This window comes from Oryx dammah, unplaced genomic scaffold (assembly GCF_014754425.2).
Source record: "Oryx dammah isolate SB20612 unplaced genomic scaffold, SCBI_Odam_1.1 HiC_scaffold_14, whole genome shotgun sequence".
Lineage (NCBI taxonomy): Eukaryota > Metazoa > Chordata > Mammalia > Artiodactyla > Bovidae > Oryx > Oryx dammah.
Genome location: NW_024070198.1, coordinates 36,372,221 through 36,376,969, shown reverse-complemented (window position 1 = coordinate 36,376,969; position 4,749 = coordinate 36,372,221). Strand labels below are relative to the sequence as shown.

Sequence of the window (4,749 nt, the reverse complement as noted above, 5' to 3'; positions counted from 1 at the left end):
ACACCACGTGTCAAGTGGCTGAGACTCAAGTAGTAACAACATTTCAGGTCCTGACTTGAGCTGTGATTTCAGAGATGCGGGACAGACGTCCGAGGCGCCCACGAGTTGCTTTTCCCGATGTCTGCGGTGAGAAGTCCGAGGCGTCCCTTCTCAGAGGGCCACAGCGGGTGACAGGAGCCTGACTCTCCCCTTCGTAGCGGAGACCACGGGACGGGATTGGAGGGAGACAAACACTCCTGAAGTCCCTTCTTCTGAGGCGCCAGGCGGCAGGCGCGCCACCTGCTGGCCCCGGGAGCGCGGGATCCGCGCGGTCTGGCGGCGCCACCTGGTGGCCACTCGGGGAAGGACTCAGCTTGGGGTCTGCAGGTGGCAGGTGAGCGGTAAGGGGTGGCTGCTCTCCTTGGCATTCGTGCACCAAAGTTCTGCCCAGAATTCTCCCGTCTGTGGTAGACACGGCGACGTGTGGGTGGGAGGAGTCAAAGAACAATGATGATGAAAAAGACACAATCATTTTACTCGAGGAGAAGACCTAGTTACAATCCTGTCACAGAGGAAGGGGTTACGGTGGGTGCAGTGGGAGCATGGGGGAGACCAGAAGTCAGGGGACACACTACCCAGAGGAGGGGACGTGTGGGCTTAAGACTTTAGTCTTCATCAGTCCTAGAAGGGAGAAGGGCATTCAGGTGAGAGCAGCTAGTGCATGGGTTTCAACTCTTGACCACACGCTGGGATCAACTCGGGGAACTTTTAAAAAGCCAGAGTGGCATCTCGACCAATGACTTCTGAATCTCAAGGGGAGGGACATGGGGAGACACGTGAATTCTCTGAGCCTGCAGGTGTCAGTGTTGTGAAATGGAATCAGTTCAGTTCAGTCGCTCAGTCGTGTCTGACTCTTTGTGACCCCAAGGACTGCAGCATGCCAGGCTTCCCTATCCATCACTATCTCCCAGAGCTTGCTCAAACTCATGTCCATTGAGTCAGTGATGCCATCCAACCATCTCAGCCTCTGTCATCCCCTTCCCCTGCCATCAATCTTTCCCAGCATATCAGGGTCTTTTTCAATGAGTCAGTTCTTTGCATCAGGTGGCCAAAGTATTGGAGTTTCAGCTTCAGCATCAGTCCTTCCAATGAACATTCAGGACTGATTTCCTTTAGGATGGACTGGTTGGATCTCCTTGCTGTCCAAGGGACTCTCAAGAGTCTTCTCCAACACCACAGTTCAAAAGCATCAATTCTTTGGCGCTCAGCTTTCCTTATAGTCCAACTCTCACATCCATACATGACTGGAATATCATGAAATGGAATATCTCCTCCCATATCAATAAACAAGGATGTCATAGCTATCTGTCATCCTAGCCCTCTAATTTCAGGTTGTGACTCTATTTTTTTCAGTCAACAGAGTATAGGCAAATTGAGAACCACCAAGCAAAGTCTTGGAGGAAAGAATTTCTATTTTCTCAGAACCACAGAAGAGCACCCACTAGCAAATGAAATAACCAAATGCTTAATTTGTATAAAACTTACCCCTGACAAACTCTGTTTGCGTTTGAACAGGACTCTCCTTACGAAGGAAGGGACTGAGAGGGTCAGTGGAAGCGGAAGTGTTAGCCACTCAGTCATGTCTGACTCTCTGCAACTCCATGGACTATAGCCCTCTAGGATCCTCTGTCCATGGAGAGATTGAATATCACCAGTAATCACCTCCACATTTCTGAGAATATGCCTGATTATCTTTGGAATCCTCTATGATCCTGGAAAACAGCAAGCACTCAATGAATGTTTGCTGGACTGGATTTTGAATCCAATCATGTGCTCTCACATGAGTGGCTAGTCTTGATCACCTTTGGGTTTGAGCAGCTTTGCTGCATAGAAACTGGGTGACTGTGACTTCAGGGATGTGGGGAGACTTCACAAAAACCCTAGTCCCAGTGGCTGCTGCCTGAAATTCCATGTCTTTCTGTGGTTCCTGTTCTCACTGTATCGATTCCCTTCCCTGAGGTAGGTCTTAAAGAATTAAAGGGGCAAAAAGCCAAACAGTGTAACCGAGCAGGACCCTTTGGGACCTTCCAGGGACAAATCTTCCCCCATTTCCTCTGCTTTAGCTCCTCTGAAGTACCCAGATAATAGTATTTGATGCACACTTCCTGAGTGTTAAGCATGGACTTCCCTGGTGGCTCAGATGGTAAAGCATCTGCCTACGATGCGGGAGACCCAGGTTCGATCCCTGGGTTGGGAAGATCCTCTGGAGAAGGAAATGGCAACCCACTCCAGTACTCTTGCCTGGAAAATCCCATGGACAGAGAAGTGTGATAGGCTACAGTCCATGGGGTTGCAAAGAGTTGGACATGACTGAGCTACCTCACTTTCTTTCCTGAGTAGTTTGGGAAACGTAAAAAAAAAAAAAAAACCCTCCGCCTCCCCAACAAATGGAAGATGTTAACTATTTGATAACCCTGAGCACCTAGCCCCAGGCCTCGGAATCTTGGGCACTGATAATATTAACCCCTGTGACACCACCCTGCTCCCTCACCATCAGCCAGAGTATTGCTCACGAACTGATCACAGACCCTGCAACCCCTCTCATCTGGTTTCTAAAAGTTTTTTGCTGAAATCCTTTGGGGAGCTCAGGGCTTTTTAGGGCAACATCTACTTGCATGGCCTTGCAGTAAACCTTCCCCTGGGCTTCCCTGGTGGCTCAGACGGTAAGGAATCCACCTGCAATGCAGGAGACCCAGGTTCGATCCCTGAGTCAGGAAAGACCCCCTGGAGAAGGGAATGGCAACCTACTCCAGGATTCTTGCCTGGAGAATCCCGTGGATGGAGGACTGTGGTGGGCTACAGTCCATGGGATTGCAAAGAATCGAGGACACGACTAAGCAACGAACATAAACCTTGTCACGCTGTGTCTGGCACAGAAATTGGCAGCCTGTCCCTGGTGGCTCAGAGGTTAAAGCGTCTGCCTACGATGTGGGAGACCTGGGTTCGATCCCTGGGTCGGGAAGATCCCCTGGAGAAGGAAATGGCAACCCACTCCAGTACTCTTGCCTAGAGAATCCCATGGACGGAGGAGCCTGGTGGGCTACAGTCCACAGGGTCGCAAAGAGTCGGACACGACTGAGCGGCTTCACTTCACTTCACTTCACTTCACTTTAACTTGCATTAACAACAGAAGTAGGGTAGAAAAGGAAAGATCCAGAAAGGAAGGCCTGTACCCCCACTGGGAGCTGACTTCCTTTCACGTCAAACTGGAGCCCACTGGCAGTTTTCATTGGTTCTTGTGACTTTTGTTCTATCTGTGCACTCAGGCGCTCAGTCCTGTCCAACTCTTTACGACCCCATGGACTGTACCCCACCAGACTCCTCCGTCCTCGGGATTTCCCAAGTGAGAATACTTGAGTGGGTAGCCATTTCCTCTTCCAGGGGCTCTTCCTGACTCAGGGATTTTGTTCTATACCCTGGAGCAAAATTCACTGGTTACGCAATTTGGCCAATTCACAGGAAACGAGTTGATTTTTCCAAGATTCTCTCAAAGAAGCATTCAGGAAACTTTGCTTCTCTCCAACAAGACACTTCCAATAAGTGACTAGGGAAGCAGTGTGGCTCATGTTATTCCATGCACGAGCCAACCGGTTTCTATACGGATTTGGTACTTCCCCTCCTGGGCTGGGGCCCCCAGGAGTGACTCTGAGACAAGGCTTTGTGGGCAAGTGGGTTGGGGTGATCTCAAGAGGAGTGGAGACATGAGACAGAGAAATGAAGGAGACTCGATTGCGCTGGGGAACTCGGGGAGACAGTGTTGAATGTGGTCCAAAGTTACCCCATGGGAGGGGCAAGAAGCTGGAGCCATATGTCCACCCACTCCCATGGGTCATCAGTTCAGGGATGTACCCAGGAGTGTTAACCCCTTGGCACTTCTAGCCTGCCCTGCATATACGCCTGTGCTTTGGTGGCCAGAGAAAGTCCTCCAGCAAAGGGAGCTGCAGTACCAGGCCACATGCCACACAGACCCCTCCACTCACATGCCAGTCATTCATGAACAGCTGACACCCACCAGATAAGCACCAGCCCTTTTACGTACCCATCCGTAAACATCCACATGTTCACATGCCAGCTCACTCAGGAGATGTGATCCTGTGCCACTTGGTGAGAGCCCTAGTCTACACTGAATCTGGCAATCAGGAAATCTGCCAGGCCCCTGTGAACACAGTTGACAATTTCTCTTAGTGCCATCAGTGTATGTTATAAGGGCAGGGATTGGGCTGATCCGACTCATGCAGTCATTCAAGAAAAGAGATGGCTCAGACTCGCTCTGCTTCACCAAGGGTAAACGGGGAGCGGCTCAGGAAGGCTTTAATTTAGCTGAAAGTACAAATGACAAAATCAAGGGTAATTTTTTTCCTCCTATTGCAAGAAACCCAGTGACATCTGTGAGGTGGTTTGATCCACATGAGGGGAAGCTTTTGAAAAATGGAGATGGCAGTTAATTGGACTTCAGAGGATGGTGACAGTTTTTTTCTAACGTCCTGATTCCGAATATCAGGACATTGGCCACTTTTCTGCAGGGCCTCAAGACTGTAACCAGATGTCATGTCGGAATGTGACTCCAAGGCCTCAGGCGACACCAGTTCTAACTAGAGCACCCCCAAACAGAGGATGAGACAACCAGCTTGGCCAGCGGCGTCTCCTGAGAGTCAACGGGGCCTTCCCTCTTCAACAAGATGGGAAAACCTGAGTCAATGGAGCCTTCCT

The 4,749-nt window shown here is 50.3% G+C and overlaps 1 non-coding gene across 1 annotated transcript; it reads left to right on the top strand.

Moving 5' to 3' along the window:
* Positions 1–2,164: 2,164 nt before the first annotated feature.
* On the top strand, positions 2,165–2,236 carry TRNAR-ACG. The gene has a single exon. It is a non-coding gene; the product is annotated as a tRNA-Arg (tRNA).
* The last annotated feature ends 2,513 nt before the right edge of the window (positions 2,237–4,749 follow it).